The sequence below is a fragment of the Mustela nivalis genome (assembly GCF_964662115.1).
Source record: "Mustela nivalis genome assembly, chromosome: 7".
Lineage (NCBI taxonomy): Eukaryota > Metazoa > Chordata > Mammalia > Carnivora > Mustelidae > Mustela > Mustela nivalis.
In genome coordinates, this window is record NC_139026.1 from 25738983 (window position 1) to 25756804 (window position 17822).

The 17822-nt window shown below is 40.2% G+C and overlaps 1 protein-coding gene and 1 long non-coding RNA gene across 2 annotated transcripts in view; one reads left to right on the forward strand and one right to left on the reverse strand.

Moving 5' to 3' along the window:
• Positions 1-14342, forward strand: part of LOC309869002 — a 37664-nt gene extending 23322 nt beyond the window's left edge. The window contains exon 2 of the long non-coding RNA XR_014313921.1: positions 13861-14342. This is a non-coding gene — a long non-coding RNA (uncharacterized lncRNA). The remainder of the gene's footprint in view (positions 1-13860) is intronic.
• The window catches only part of CRADD (CARD and death domain containing adaptor protein), a 184656-nt gene that overhangs the window by 119024 nt on the left and 47810 nt on the right, over positions 1-17822 (reverse strand). The gene's annotated exons all lie outside the window — the stretch shown is intronic.

Here is a 17822-nt window from a genome sequence, read left to right on the forward strand (position 1 = left end):
CATGTCTTTAAAAAATAAATAAGGGATGCCTGTGTGGCTCAGTTGGTTGGGCAGCTGCCTTCAGCTCAGGTCATGATCCCGGTGTCCTGGGATCGAGTCCCACATCGGGCTTCTTGCTCAGCAGGGAGCCTGCTTCTCCCTCTGCCTGCCATTCTGTCTGCCTGTGCTCGCTCTCTCCCCCTCTCTGATAAATAAATAAAATCTTAAATAAATAAATAAATAAATAATAAAAAATAAATAAATAAAGCTGCCATGAACTATAAAAGAACCACATAAGTTTTAACTAAAAGAAATGAGTCAAATTATAAATTATATGTCTTAGTATCCTATGAGAAATATTTAAGTTATTGATGTAGAGACTTATGTTTACTCCCTTAAAAACTGTGCGGTTTCTAGACAAGTCCCCACATTATCTCTGTTTGATAAGTTCTACAGTAAGAATTGCAAGGAGTAAAAAAAAAAAAAAAAAAAAAAACCCTCTCATATTCATTGCTAAAAATGTATGTTCTAATAAATCTTCAGAACCAAATTCTGGATTCTAATCTCAAACATCCAGATTGCTTGTTCACAGAGTAGGGACTGGTCTTCATTCTTTACTTGGTTTTGTACCTTTTGAAGCAAATCAACCATGGTAGTAAGGCAGTAATAGTAGCAATGAGGAGTAACTGATATACTTAATTTCTTAGCAAATACAAATGTAGGGTATGAACACACATTACTAAACTTGAATAAAAGAAGCAGTGTACCATATTACCTGCTCTAGCCCCAGTATGTACGGGGTCCAACCACCCTTTGCTACCTGTACCACTTCTGCACCTGTCCAAGTGACCATCATCGCTCACTTGGAATCTTTCAAAACTATCTACTAGAACATGACACTCCCTTGCACATTTTCTCTTCCCTTCTTCCTCCTCCTATACTTCTTTTCCTACAGGAGCAGATTAGATGAACAACATTCTATGGTTGTTTTCTCCTTCTCAAGCTCTGATGGGAAGGGGCTAAGAAAATTAGTCCCCCAAATTAGTGCATTCTTTGTAATGATATCTTACTACTTTCAAAATTTGGAACAAAAAAATTGCAAGAGTCATGAACACCTCACTTATCCAGAAGCCACATGTCTGATGAGCCCAACTTTCTAAAATACTACTGAGAAGAACCAGAGGTTACAGAAATAGGGAAGGAGGCTCACAGATAACACAAAATCCCTACATTAAAATACCTGCATGTTTTAGACAAACCTAATAATACCGATCATCCACTTTCCTACATATAATCCAAGAGAATATATTGTTGGGGACTAAAGCTCTTACAGAAGGCATGTGGCAATATCAGAAAGGAACACTAATAGCCTGCCAGAGAGGAGGTGACAGCAAAACTATGAAAAATAGGCATGAGAATTAGAAACATCAACAACTATATATGGTGTTTGGTGTCATGGGAAAAGTTCACCAGGAGTAGACCCTAAGTTTATCACTATATTGCAGTGCCATGTTTCCAAACTTATCCTGGAGTAACAGGAAAACATTAGATGGTATTCCAAATACTTCATGAAGAAGATGGGGAAATGAACAACATGTTTTAGTAAATTTTACAACAAAACAGTTGCAATAGTTTTAAGCGATGGTGCTTTAAGGTTACAATTCATTTACCCCCTATACGAAAAATTCATTCTTCCATGATAGTGGTAATAAAGCCAACAAAATTATTGATTGGCAAAGAAATTAATCTTGTTTAAGTTGAGGGTTGGTTTGGTCAGTGGTGTGTTCCTCTCAAGAGGGTGCTCAAGGCTTCCCCCGCTGCAGGTGTGCTGGAGCAGGGAGGCATCCCAGGACAGATGAAGGCAGGGAGGCCATGTGTTCTCACCACTTGGAAGTTCCCTGGATCCCTAACAAGCTAAGAGGTTATGGCTATACGCCCGTCCGGCACATTTCTATCAGCTTCCCCCCGCCGTCCCCCGTTGGACCCACTTCCTCTTTGGACTGCTCCTCCCTGTCCTACTCCTAGATACAAAGGCTCCCTACTCCTTGGAAAGACTTTGCCCTTCTTCATTCAAAAATATTTATTAACCATCTGTCACAGATCAGGCCTTGTTTCAGATACTGGGGACGCAGCAGTGGAGCAGAAATGCCCTGAAACAGACAGCTGTTGCCAGCTCTGCCCGAGGCCTTCACTGTCATGCAGGGTACATAATGAAATTAGGACACAGGTGAAAGGCCTTCCAAATCAGAAGGAGATAAAAGCCTGCACAGAGGAAATGCCAGACTGTATCTGTTCACCATCAGATACAGCCCTTGTCCTAACTGGTTAGAGCGTATCTTTCGCCAGAGGTATGCAAAAGCTGCAGCCCTTAGTACAAGTCTATGTCCAAATGCCTTGTGTCTGCTAACCCACTAAATCTACAGGGGACTCTGCCTCTCATGGTTAAACACACAGAGTTAGTTTGACCGGTCTTTTTGTCCTTAAGACTTAATAGAAGATATGGTCTCAGTAGTTGGCAAAACAAGATACCAAAATTCCTCAATGGCCACTATCACAATGTAAAATCCCTGGCTTTAATACTAACATGGCTGACATCCTTAGCAGGTCTAAAATAGAAAGAAAGGCCTTAAAGTGAACCCGGAGGACCTCTCTGCATTATTAGTTAACTAGACAGTCACCATCTCCAGTCCTTAATGTTAACTATACTTTGGAATGCCACCTGGAAACCTTCAGCAAATGCCCTGCTTCACCCCCTTGGATAAAACTTCTAAGTTCAGTCTGCACAGAAGATTAATAACCATAGCTTTTATGCAAATACAAAATTATTCTGTTATTAGTAGAAACTGAGAACAGCAATGCGACATGGGTATACTTTAAAAAATAACTTTTTTGTTAATTTGTGGGTAAAAATCCTCAGTTTTAGATTTCAAAATGCTAAGTTTTTAAAAACTGTTTAAAAATATATTCATCTTTTTGTGTTAGCCAGCTACAAAATGACCCACTAATTCTTGCTTCCCAGCTCACACTGGTGTATAACCCTCCCACCTGACCCCACTAGGGGTGAACTTCGTAACCAATAAGATATTCCTGAAATGACAGAGGAGTGTGACTTCCAAGACTAAGTCATAAAAGATATTCTGGCTTCCCCCTTGCTCTGTGAGACTGCTTGCTCTAGGGGAAGCTGGCTTCCAACCTGAAGCTCATAAAGGAGCTCAGATGGGAGGGAAGGGAGACCTGCCAACAGCGAACCCCATGTGAGGTGCTATGTCAGTCTCAGTCTCCTGACAGTGATGGTGTGGGCGAGGAAGGCATCCCCTAGGCCCAATTACTTGTGGCAAGTGCCAGCATTTCCCTGATCGAAGCCAGTGTCCTTGTGGTTCTTATGACTGCAGGACACAACTTCAGCAAACCATCGGGGAACTTCAAAGAGTAAGATTTTGAAAATAGAACTGCCCTATGACCCAGCAATTGCACTATTGGGTATTTACCCTAAAGATACAAATGTAGTGATCCAAAGGGGCACATGCACCCGAATGTTTATAGCAGCAATGTCCACAATAGCCAAACTATGGAAAGAACCTAGATGTCCATCCACAGATGAATGGATCAAGAAGATGTGGTATATATACACAATGGAATACTATGCAGCCATCAAAAGAAATGAAATCTTGCCATTTGCGACAACATGGATGGAACTAGAGCGTATCATGCTTAGCGAAATGAGTCAAGCAGAGAAAGACAACTATCATATGATCTCCCTGATATGAGGAAGTGGTGATGCAACATGGAGGCTTAAGTGGGTAGGAGAAGAATAAATGAAACAAGATGGGATTGGGAGGGAGACAAACCATAAGTGACTCTTAATCTCACAAAACAAACTGAGGGTTGCTGGGGGGAGGGGGTTTGGGAGAAGGGGGTGGGATTATGGACATTGGGGAGGGTATGTGCTTTGGTGAGTGCTGTGAAGTGTGTAAACCTGGTGATTCACAGACCTGTACCCCTGGGGATAAAAATATATGTTTATAAAAAATAAAAAGTTAAAAAAAAAAAATTAAAAAAAAAAAAAAAAAGAGTAAGATTTTTACTCACAAACCCCAGAGGATGTGGGGGATGCCCGATGGTCACACACCAAGGTAGGTCAGAGGTAGACAGAGAGAGGAGGGAAGGAAGAACCTGAGGCTCTGCCTTTATTAGGGTCTAAAGGGTTGGGGCCTAGAGTTTCATGGGTCCTCTCTTCACTGGCAAATTTAAAGCATTAAGGCATGAGAAGGGAGAAGCAGGGCCACCCAAGTGGTCAGTTATCTAGGTTACCAGGGTCTTTCTAAAAAGGGGAACTTCATGGGTCGGGGTAGCCTGGTTCCTTATAGTTTTGCTAGTAGCCGTGTTATGCAGCGAGAAATATGTTGATTCAAGATGAGTTTCTTTGAAGTAAATGCATCAGTAATGAAAAGCTTAATGCCAGGCACTTAGATTACAATCAAAACATCTAATGCGAGGCATTCATACTACAGGAACACCACATGTTCAAAGTGTATTCTCCAGCTCCATGCCAGCCTTCAGATCACTCCAGTCCCAGCTGACATCTTGAGATGTCATGAGAGATCCCAAGCCAGAGCTATTTAGCCACAGCACTTTCAAATCTCTGACCAGAAGAAAATGTGGGAGATAATAAATGCTTACTATTATAAGCAGCTAGGTTTGGGGGTAATTTGTTATGCATCAATAGATAGCTAATATAAAACTTCATACTGTTAAATTGCTAGCTGACAAATGAACCATTTAATGTTCACTATCAGTCCATCCTAGATCCAGCTACTACATACATCTGCATAAACAATACATACATACCCACAGTCACTAGCATGAACTCAAAAGTCAGACCAACCGGCTTCAAAGGTATACTCCACACTGTATGATCTGAGACAAGTTACTCATCTGTGCAGTCCTGTAAAATGGGGATAATGACAGCACCTGTCTCATAAGACTGTTGTGAGAACTGAGTAATCCTAGGAAAGAACAATGTCAGGAATGTAGGACACGTTCAATGATTCTAGCTACTCTGATGTGTGAATAAATAAATGAGACAATTCTTTTTAAAAGAATAAAAAATGAGAGTAAAATGAATTGGGAAAACACATTCATTCAGCTGTAGATTCTTTTTGTGGCTTAGGCAACATGTAGGAAAAAAAGAAGCTGAGAGACCAAACAGGCAGACAAGATTCAGGGTCAATAAGACTTATCCACATCTAACCATGGTAAAGTAGTGTGACCATAGAGTTTACCATTAAAATGAGAGACCAAAAAAAAAAAAAAAAAATGCCCCCCAGAAGTGCGTTTCTGCTTCTGTAGGAACGCTTGCTTTTTCGCGCGTGCGCGGGCTAACCGGCCAGATCTGCTTCTGTAAGATTGCTTTGTCATGCTTTGTCAGCTTTTGTGCGGATCCTTTGTCTGCTCACATGCGGATCCTTTGCTTTCTCGCAGACCCCTGCTTGTGTACGCGGGTCCCCCTGACCCAATCCACTGGCGCCAGGTATACCTGTTCAAATTGTCAACCAATTAGCACAGCCCTACCCGAAACTTGTTTGTACCTGTCTATAAAAACCCTGCACCAACCCAGCTCTGGACCCCTCGGTGTTATCGGCAATGAGCGCCACAGAGGTCCAGGTTCGAACCTGCAATAAACGACCCTTGCTGATTGGCTTTGACTCACGTCTCTGGTGGTCTTTTAAGGTGGGGGTAATATTCAATTGGCATTTCAAAAACAGAGATACCTCTGAAAAGGAGCCTTACTGAGAATGATGTTGAGTAAACGGGCCTAAAACAGCACGGTCGCTAGGAAAGTAGGTATATAAACATCCTTAAGTGACTAACTACAGTGTGGGGCAAAAAACCAAAAACTGTTGAAGATGACAATAAAGCTCTTGAAAAAAGATTCAAATTCCTGAGCTATCCTGAGAGGAGCAGTCAAAATTAAGTCTGTAGAGTCAAGGGGCACTTGAGTGGCTCAGTCTGTTGTGTCTCCTTCGGCTCAGATCACGATCCTGGAGTTCTGGGACTGAGCCCTTCATCAGGCAACCTGCTCAGTAGAGAGCCTGCTTCTTCCTCTGCCCCTCACCCTGCTGATGCTCTCTCCCTATCTCCCTCTCCTTCAATCTCTCAAATCAATTTTTTTTTTAAAGTTAAAAAAAGAAAAGAAAAGAAAAAGGATTCAAGTGTGTAAAGCATTATACTAGAACCTTGACTGAGATCAGTTTTAGGATGCCTTTACACAGTGATGGAGAATTAACAATTACCAAAAGGAGAGTAAATAATTTACCAAAAGATACCAAATGAACATTATATTTCCTTAGTTTTTCTCTTCCTGTGTCATCTGTTCAAATAAAGAGTCAACTGGGCACCCCACATACTAATGTAGGTTTTAGTTAGTAGCGACTTTTAACTGAACTTATTTAGATGAAGAGGCTATGAAAACAGCATCAGCTGGTGACAGCCCGCCCTCATGGTAGGCAAAGAACCTTTGAGGAAAGAAATCCCAAACAGTGCTGAACTTCCAGATGCAACTGGTGAGATTTTAGTGACTTCCTGTGCTTTTGGTCTAGTAATTCTTTATGGTAAACAACTCAGAATTCACTTTTTCCTATAATTATGTTCGTGCTTTTTTTTTTTCTTTTTTGTAAGCAGGGGGAAAAGTAAGCAAGACTGTATCTGTGGAAAGACTCTCAAGTTTACTTAGTTACTTCTTTTGCTATCATACAAGAAAGAGCACAGTAAATACAGGTCCAGTCCCATGTCAATTCAATGAGAGCTTTCCCTGAGACCAGCTAAAATTCATGATGATTATTTATACTGAACTTGTACAGGGGCAGATGCCCTCAGAGAACCTCCTAAAATACAGCTCTACCATAAGCAAAAATTTTATCTATGTATCATACCATAATTCCCCTTACTGTGACCTCTATGATGTTTCCATTCAGAAGTTCCATGGTAGCATATGATTAGGTAATTTGGATAATGATGTATACACTAAGGTCTAAGGACTTTACTAAATACAAATGTCAAAATATGATTTTTAAAAGGCTAAAAATATAATTCACATACAAATATATACTGAGCACATGTCAGAGACTTATGCAACTCATTAATGAGGAAAACAGCAAGGTGGAAAAGAAATGGTTTTCGTGAATTAAAAAAATATATTTGATCGGCATTGCTAAATCACATACAAAACCAGTTAATGTGCTATAAGGGTAATAAAACACAACCCTTGGGGTTATCTCTTCTACCTGAGAGAAATCATTTGATCTTAACAATTTTTTATAAGTTAACTTCTAACTTTAACAGCATTTGAGGACTAATTAAAAGCAGATGTAGTAGGTAAAACAAAGTTACATTCTCCAGACAATCAGATCACCCTTAGGGCTTATCATACAATGCTCTAGTGTGACCTTAAAGGTCAGACCCTTTGTCTTGTTATTCTATCACCAAGTTTCAGAATATTTTTCTTCACCTGAATAAAATCCTGATTCAGTTGTCCATTATGATGACAACTATACTTTTCTCCCTGAAAAACACACTTTTAGTTAAGTGTTTTAATTAACCAAAACAGAGGCTAGATCTGAGCTTCAGGTGTCAAATTTACTCCCCAAAATCCCTTTCCACATTGTACTTACCTCCCATTATTAGGGTCCTATGCCAAACAATGATGTTCAGTTATGCAGTGGACTTGCTGAGACAACAGTCTGCTTAAGGGCATAAACATGACAGCCTTCTTCATGCTTATCACAAAGGCCCCCGCAGATTTTGCTGTTTATTCATTCACGTAACAAAACTCTACTGAGTGCCTACTATGTACAAAGAGCTAATTAGGTCTCTTATGCGAAGCCGAATTCTATAAAGGAAATCAGTACAGCCAAGAAAGAAAGCCCCAAAGGTCCTGAAAGATACAGACAAACAAAAAAATCTGTCACAACTGTAAAACCCAGGAAGGAGAAGAGGAAGGAGGAGAAGAGAAAGCATGTCAATGCCGGCAGCAAAGAATGGGTGTACTGGAGGAGAAACGAAAACAGCCAGAGCTGGAAGCAAAAAGCAGGTAACAGAAGAATTGCTCAATATTACGGAATTGGCTGCTCATGCATTCTTTCACCAAAAAGCAATTTAATGATCATTGTTAATTGGATTTGAAGAGAAAATGTGAAAAATACAGAGGGACACACAGCTTCAAATTATTTACATTTGAGTTAAAAACAAGGGAAATACTGAATATTACTAAAAGAACCTAACACCTTGCCAGTTTTTAATATTACATGATGTCCACTTGAGAGGCAGAGTGGACTCATGCAAACCATGCCCCTTCCCAACTTAAAAACCTTCGGAGTCTCCTGTTCTTATGATGTCCATACTTCTGTTCGAGTTTTCAAGGCTCAGCAAGTCTGGTCCCAGCATGTCTTTCCCTCCATCCCTGATGCTGTCTCCCTTGGTCATGAAACTCCAACATGGCTTCTGAAGGTCTAGGAAAACACCAAGCTCCTCCCAATCTTGGGTCCTTCAAACTTGATGGCCTCTATCTAGGATTCTCCTGACATGGCTCACTCTGCCCATCCTTCAGAATCCAATTTCAGTATCACCTCCTCAGGGAGATCTTCCCTGACCACCCCACCTCAAAGAGCTCTCACCCATCCACCTACCCACCTATCTCATTATGTTCTAACTTAGAATCTTCATTTGTTTCCATGACAGCAGGGATCTTTTCTACATCATTAACCATTATATCCACAGAACAGTACCTAACATATACTAAGCATTTAATATTATTGAAAGAATACATGTAGTCAATATGAAGAACTAGAGTACCACCAAACAGGGCCCATGTCAGAGCCCTAGAATAGTAGTGCAACTTCTTGTGGCTTCTTGAAAGTCCTACTCTGACTCCTACTAGGCCCTGGCCCACGAGACAGTATCAGACCTCGTGGCTACAAACAGCTTTGGGCAAGCCCTGAAGATATCTGGTTCCAACCTAAATCTCAGAAAAGCCTGCAGAATATTCTGTCCTCCAAAAGCTTCCAAGTCTAAAGGTCTACCAAGCCAAGATCAGGCTCTAAAGAGGGACAGGATACCCTGGTCAGCCCAGATACAAATGCCCACACTTTAGAGCCTTCATGCCCTTGCAGACCACTTCTCCACAGCAGCTGCCACGCTCATCCCCTGAGAAGCCTCAGCACCCGCTGCTTCTAGATACACTGCTTCTCCACCCGGGTCCTGGTTCCCTGTACCTCAGCCAGTTTGGGGGGCAGAGGGTGGTAGGAGAGGGGACAACAATGCTGACAGACACTACTATTTATTAAACAACCATTCTGTGTGGGGCACTTTGATAATAACATCACACTGACCTCAGAATCTAAAATCTTCTCAACCATCCTAGGAAGCAGGTGGGATTTCTTTTTTTTCCATTTTTTTTTTTCCCACCTGCCTGACGGGAGCCTCCGCTGGGATTACAGAAGACAGCACTTCTGCTCTGACTCCTACATCATGGAAACTCCTGCTTCAGGGTCACTGCAGAGTGATGGCTTCCTGGCTTCCTTAATTGGAATTCAACACATTTTTCCATAAAGTTACATTACATTGTGGTGAGGGCTTATAATACCAGTGGCCTTTTTATTAAAAAAGAAGAAAGAAAGAAAAAGAACAGAGATCCACTAATCTGAAATCCAAAACGCTCTGAAAACCATAGTTTTTTCATAACTCATTTGGCAGCAAAACCTGACCTGACCTGAACTCATTTGGCCTGAATTTATTTGGTAACAGATCCTGAACTGAACTGACATGAGGTTATTTATAGTTTTTATTTATTCCACTGAGTGTGAATATTCATCATTTATACGGCGAAAGTATTAATGTGTTTGATTATAGGCTCATGCTGCAGACCACACTGCAGTGCTATGTAATAACTGGTATATGCACAATATTATCTTTCAAAAAAAAAAAAAAATCCAGGGTCAGCAAAATCCAGCCTCAAAGGTTTTGAACACAGAATTGCAGACCTGTATTTACTCAGATTTAACCTCTTTGAACCTTGGGTTCATCACAAGTCTGAAATTAGGTCATGGACAACATCATTTCTTTAGGAAAATATATTCTTAATTTCAAACAAGCAACTTAAAAATGAACTTTTGGGACACCACTAATTCATGGGTTGGAAACTATATAAAAATATACAATAAAGAAAAATTCGTCATGATAAAAGGTTTTCATCCTGCAAAAAAAGATCAAATTCGGTTTCCCAATCCCACACAATCTTCAAGGAAGTCTTCAGCTTCCAAAAATATGGCCAATCTTCTTGAACCTCTCTGTGCACTGAGGAGAGTGTTGGGAATATTAGATCGTGGACCAAAGAAAAGAGAGGTAATAGTAGAAATCCTGCTGACTGCTTCCATCCTGTCATTCTGTTCACTTATATTTCTGCCAAAATTATGTTTTTATGGTTTTTATTGACATTCAAAGTTTACCTTTCCAGCAGAAAGAAAGCATCAAATGCCCTTTCAACACAAGATATGTTCAAAGCAAAATTCCAATCTTATAATCATCTAATGAATGTGATGAATCCTGTAGCTACCACTTTGGTAGAAAAACCACAGCCAAATTTATAGCCTAGTTCTATAGCCTGTATAGTATTTTATGCTGTATGTTCTTTGTACTAACCCTACCCACACCAGCCTTGTTGTATTTCTCCCATTTTCCTTTGGCCCAGTTTCTCCATCTATTTATTTTATGTGGTCGTGGTAGTAGTGGAGGTAGTCGGGTGTGTTTGTATGTGTAAATTTCCCCCCAAATCTTCTTTTAATAAGGTGGAGTTTAGATAAAAAGATAAGTAATTGCATACTTAATAACGTCCTGGCATGGATCCACTCACTCCCCACTGTAGAGGCTTCAGTAATAACATAACTTTAACCCACTGAGCCACTCAGGCGCCCCCCCCTTTTTTAATATTTTATTTTTATTTATTTGACAGAGAGAGATCCCAAGTAGGCAGAGAGGCAGGCAGAGAGAGGAAGGAAAAAAGGCTCCCTGCTGAGCAAAGAGCCCGCTGAGCAAAGAGCCCGATGTGGGGCTCGATCCCAGGACCCTGAGATCATGACCTGAGCTGAAGGCAGAGGCTTTAACCCACTGAGCCACTCAGGCGCCCCAGTAATAACAGAACTTTAAATCATTCTACTTGATTACTGCACAAACACTGATGCCAAAATGTCCATGGCATCTTCCATTATATGAAAATAATCATAAATTAGGGAAAGCAAAAACAGCATCTCAGCAACGTTGCATGTTTCAAAAATACACAGTCAGTTAAATTTTGACCATTGCTTTACCCCAAAGGAGGGGGGAGACATGAGTTTCAAGTCTCAGCATTCATGTATCTCTCTACTCCACACCCCCAGACCACACTTACTTCCCACAGCACCACATCTGAGCCTGAGAATATGAAATCCCCACTGCTGGAGTTACTGGAAGACAATGGAGCTACTGAAAGATGGGGGAAATCCTAAAGAGTATTCATAAAACCCCTAAGAGCTGAACATTTTCTGTTCTACAGCTGCATCTGGTGATCAACCATTTATTTTCTTTTCAGTGGTTCAGTTTTTCCGTGAATAATCCATACTTCTTAAGAGTTGTCTACTTAAAAAGTTTCTGAAGGGAAAAATTAGAATTTAAGTAACAAATAGTAATCAACATTCATAAATTGTAAATCAGGATATATAACATAAGCCTGCCCTCCCCAGGCCCAAACTCTAACTATGAAGCTCTACAAGAAGTAAAAAGGGGTTTATATGGACCCTACGAACGGAAGTCCCATAGTGCAGTGCATCTCAGGTATGAGTAAGGGGCAGCAGGGTCACAGGACCTAGTTTCTTACCCAAAACTGGATTCTGACAGAATTCTATTCGAATAGATAAAAAACTCGGGCTCCTGGGTGGCTCAGTGGGTTGGGTGTCTGCCTTGGGCTCAGGTCTGGTCCCAGGGTCCTGGAATCAAGTCTCACATCCGGCTTGCTGCTCAGCGAGGCATCTGTTTCTCCCTCTACCTCTCCCCCTGCTCATGATCTCTCCCTCCCTCTCTTATGTGTTCTCTCTCTCCCAAATAAATAAAATCTTTAATATACAAAACAAAACAAAACAAAAACTCTCCCTGGCTGAAATCAGACTGCAGAAACTATTCTTTTTAAAATGTAGTGATCGACATTATATATAATACTAGTAGAATAAACTGAAATCTGATACTACACAATATGATGCCAAAACCAAAATTAAACAAGAAGATTGGGGAAGATTTTGCAACATTGAGTCTGAGTTCAAAAAAAAAAAGAAAAATTTATAGGTGAATGGTTCTGAAATGCCAATAGAGTATTACCCCCACCAGAGACGTGAGTCAAAGCCAATCAGCAAGGGTCGTTTATTGCAGGTTCAAACCCGGACCTCTGCGCCGCTCGTTGCCCATAACGCCGAGAGGTCCGGAGCAGGGTATGTGCAGAAATTTTATAGACAGATACAAACAAGTTTCGGGTGGGGCTGAGCTGATTGACTGACAGTTTGAACAGGCGTACTTGGCGTCAGTGGATTGGGTCAGGGGACCCCGCGGGAAAGCAGACAAAGCAATCTTACAGAAGCAGAGCTGGCCGGTTAGCCCACGCATGCGAAAAAAGCACTATTGGGATATTGAAGGCCTGGTTACTATCAAGTAAAGACAATTGGGAGTCTCCTGGTGGAATGTTACATTCCTGCTATCAAGCATCCTTGTTAATGAGATTTAGGTTTAGAAGAAATTTAACTTTATTTGCTTTTCCTTCTACCTCCGCCTCCTTCGGTTTTTTATGGAGGGGAGGGTGACATTAGGGCTTGAGGAACTGAGTTCTGTGTCTTTGGAAATTGGGCTATTGATAAGGTAACTTCTTTATTGTAATCTCAAGGACATTTGCAAACCAAGGGAGACTCCTGTCTTGCAGGATTGTGATCTCAGCAAGTTAATTATTTATCATTTTATGGCAGTCAGGGGTGCCTGAGGAATGCTACACATATGGAGGGGAGCGGATGAAGGGGGGGGTGCAAGGCGCCAGCTTTTGCTTTGTCCTCAGCCAGCCTCCTGCTCCCTCATCAGTTCATTAAACCCCTAAAAATTCTTAAGCAATAGTTCATATTTCTTGGCCTTTTTAAATTTTAATTTTACCTTGCAAAATTCTGAGCCATAAGATGCTTAAAGTCTCTTTAGAACCATAGATTATGATTACTAGCATCAAAGGAACACTGTGCCTAGATGGGTGTGCTCAGCTGAATTCAGAAGATGTCCCCCAAGATTCCCATCCCTGATGATTCAATCAAGCACTAAATGGGGTACTGCTGGGAAGGGGCTTTGCTATGTAATTAAGTTACTAATCAGTTGATTTTACAGACATTATCCTGAATTATTTTAATTACACTGGGAATTCGATTTAATATAAGGAATAATATTCTCATAATTAGAGCTCTCCAGCTACGAATGGACTGACTCAAAAAGCCGTCAGAAATGTTATAAGATTCTTACAATTCCATTAAAAAAAAAAAAAATTGGCCTGAATGACCTCTACATTCCAAATCCAAAATTCTGTGATTCCATCCATTTGGCAACAAGAGTTACACAGACCGCCCGCTACAATGCTGGCTTCACCAGAGGGCTGGTTAAGGCAGAAGTGCTCTATAGAGCAGGGCACGTGAACTCATTTAACTTTAACTAGAAAACAGACACCGCCGTTCTCACAACATCAATTACTAGCATTCTGAGTGTCTAAACAGGAGTAACATAGGAGTATACAAAAATGAAACTATCTTAAAGGGCAGCCTTTTGTTTTTGATTGTGCAGAATTCCTCTTCAAAAGTGAAGTCTGGAACTTCTGGTTCTGAAGTGGAAGATGAGAAGGGGACAGAGACCCGGTGGGCCTGCCCTCCTGAGAAGGGACTCAGAACAAAACGTGTTCCCATTCCCAAGGTACAGAAACACCTGGCTCGACTAGGACAGTCTGACCCTTCGAAACGGAATCTGCGGAGCCTGATCATCACACCACAGCAAGAAGCTCCCCAGCAATCCCTGTCTGCTCATCTACTGAAGATGGCCACGGGCTGCTGTAAGGAATGCCCATTTCCCGTGTATTCTCTTTCCCAAACACAAAGCCAAGTGTTTCTGCAAGGTTCACATTACACTCAGGTTCGTGTTAGGTTTGGTATGTTTCCTTGAGATTGGCTGAGTTTCCCCGGTTTTGGTGGGGTGAGGACAAGCCAATCATTTCCTATTTACCTTCACTAAGACCAAATTGAACAAATGCAAATAAACATGGCTTTCTAGTATCCCTCTGTCACTCCTGGCACTGCCTTTGCGTAATATGCTGAGAACGAGGAGAAACGACCCAGTCACCCGCAGATCACACCCCGTGCACCCCTGGGGCGGCGGGGTGACTAGCCGCCTCCCAGACAAGGCTACACTGGACCGGCGAGCACCCGAGCCAGACTCTCCGCTTGTCAGTTCACACAGCGCCACCGCACTCACCAGTTCCTAGAGAAGGCATTCTGAGAAAAAAGAAAGAGACTGGTTCCCTAGAAACATTAAATTAACACGAGGGATCTGGAAACGAAACAGCAGATGCCTGAAAGCCTTCCCCTTGACTGTTTCCTGCCTTCTTGGAAAATCTTTGCATTAAAATAGATTGGATTACCATGCAGAGCCCAACGCTGCTACTTGAGAGAACTTCGTTTTGGGTTAACATGAAAACAAAGTTTGCCGCCTTCGGAAAAGCTTTTTCTTTCCAAGGTGGTTTGAATATCGCCTTTGGGTTGTTGATATCAGCTAGGACCTGAAGCTGAGGGGTTTTGCATCACAATAGAGAACGTCCCATAACACGGACTTGCAAATCAGATAACCAAAAGCCGGGCTTGCAGAGTAGAAAGGTGGAGTGTAGAATGAGTAATGTGAGTTCAGAATCGGAGATTCCTGTCTCTGCAAAGAGCCTAGAAAGGGTACAGTCCAGCCCCTTATTTTACAAATAAATAAAATGTTTGATTTCTAAGCCTATTTACTTCAACCACAGCTAGAGGCAAACATAAGAGCAAAATTATGTAACAGGATTTTCAGAAAGTCAAAAACAGAAGCAAAAAGGCTTAGGAGTAGTATTACATCAGCCGCCTCATTTTAAACCCCAGGCACTAACCTCCATCGACACGATCTGCAAATCAATCTCATCCTCTAGAATGTGTAAATTCAAACAAGATTAATAACTATACACCTCGAGAAGAGTGGGCCTTCAGGACAGAATGGCGCCCACCTCCAAACCACCTTTACTTTCATATTTAAACATTTTTGACAGCCGAGGATAAGATTCAAGGCCTCCTGTGAGATACTTTAGTTACCGAGAAAATAAGGTTTTTATTGTCATAGCACCGTCCTTCTTGACATTTTAACTTTTTTTCTTGATAACCTTTAAAGAAAGACTCATGATCTTGAGCCACTATTTTACATGGGTCTTGCTTTCTAGTAAAAACAGTTAACCTGCGCAGTCCTGAAAGGATTCTATGCTCATCCCAAACTTGGGAGGATGTGATGAGGGAGAAGTGTATTATAAGATACTCTCAACAAATATAAAAGTAAATATCTTGGCCTAAGCAAGAAAGCAACAAAACTCGTTTGAAAGCAAGGCAATTGGACAAAATCATTTCATCTGTAACAAGGCAAGTATACCACTCCGTGAGAACAGCAGCCCAAAGTATTTCTGTTTTAACAACTCACAGGGGATACACAGAGTCTATCTTTCCTCCCTGATGGATGAAAAAATAAAAGGCAATTTTATAGTAACTTCAGTGCTTTCTAACTTACTGGTTGGACTTATGGAAAAGCAAGTAAAAATTTTAAATGTTTATAAGAAAGCAAAGGAAAATACTGCAAAAATTATTTAGCTGGCAGGCCACGGAGAAAGCCAGAATCCTTTGCAGGAGTCCCCAAACTACCGAGCTGCTTTAAAACTGAAAGTCAACTCAAGAAGCTTTTAACAGGTATTAAGTATTTTGCACAACAAAATTATCATGTGTACATAGTTGTTTTTTTTTTTTTAATATCACAAATAGACTTATTTCTAACTATTAGGAAAAAGCTACAGGTATACAAAAATAACTAAACTGCCTGTGACAAGAGTAAATAACTTGCCACGCAATGCTATTAGCCAACACTGGCTTTTTAAAAAGAAGACCAGAGAACTTCAAACTGATTCTAATTGATCTAGGGTGACTCCTGCATTTTCTAGGTAGATGTTGCTGTTAAAACTATAGCTTTCACAGAAATATATTCCATTCTATCTAATTTTCATGTATCAATCACAGCAACACTAAAATGGAGATGACTGTAAACAAAAATGAATTGACCAGGCTTCTTTTAAAAAATGTTTTATTGTTTAAAATAAAACCCTTGGCAAGTGCATTAGGGAAGATTAGCAAATCTTAAAATCCACCTCCAAAATTATTTTTGAAAAAAACAAAACAATCTTCCTGCCATAGAAAACTATGGATAGCTTACAACCCTCAGAATTCCTTCCACACAGCTAATGGGTCTCTCATTTCTGGTATTTCTTTACATTTAAGTGAAATGTTAAAAGGAGAAATATTTGGATGTTGATAAAAAAAAGTTATTCTAATCATCCTGCTTCTCTATCTAATTTCAGCTCAACCAAGATAAAAATCCAGTAAGCACCTGGTCTGCTTCAGTATTTTCCCCCCTATTTTAAAAATCACTACTAAACGGAAGAGGTTATTAGAGTTAAAACTCTAAATCCAAATGTCATATGCTTTATTATAAAAATGTGCACAGTATTAGTTAAATATACTTTTCTTTCTACATATTTTTGTATCTTTGGCCAAACTCTCCAAGTGAAGTTTTAGTTTATGATTTGTATTCTAAAATAAAAATGTTTCTATTTTATGCTATAAAAATCCGTAAACTTTTTCTGAAGTCGGAGGTTTCAAAATAAATGGTTCAAGTATTTTAGTGAAAGCCCTCTTGTAATTAAAGGCGGCGAGTGGTAATGAGGAAGAAAACAGAAGGCATATTTATTATAAATCAAAAACAGAGTTGCAATTAGTAGCCTCCATATTGATTATTAATGTTCATCTAGCAAATACTGGTCTTTGCATTTAAATCAAAAGTATAACCTCATTTTTTTCTTAATATATGAAAAATAATTTTCTGGGTTTTTTTCTATTTTTAAGATGAGAATAACTACTTTAAAAATACAAATCAACTTCCAGAATCTTTCCCTTTCTCCATTTCAAAACTACAAGTTATTCTTATTTATCTTTCTGAACTCTTGAAATTCAAGATAAGTGAAACCACCAACAGTAGGAGACGGCCTTGATGCTTTTGATTATATTTTCCTAGAAAGCTTTATATGATATTGATATTTAATCTTAATAGTTTTTAAAGAAATCTTTCAATGCCAATAAAAATTAGATTTATTTAGACCATCAGCATACCCTATAAAAACAGGATAATTTATTAAAACCTAAATAACACATTGTATTTGATTTTAAATAAGATGTTATATACTTTCAATATGTATGTCCTAGTAAGATTAGTGGGTACCAACCTCAAAACTATTGGAAACGGGCAGAGTACACATATTTTTAAAGAAGAAGCTACATTAACCACGGCTCAAAACCTTCACATCTGGGTGTAGAAGAAAGATGGAAAGAGAGTACAGGCAGCCTGGTTCTTCCTCAGGGAAGCTCCCCACCTCACAGCACCCACTGGGTCCTGACCATTGTCAAAGTCAGAATACTCAGTTCAAG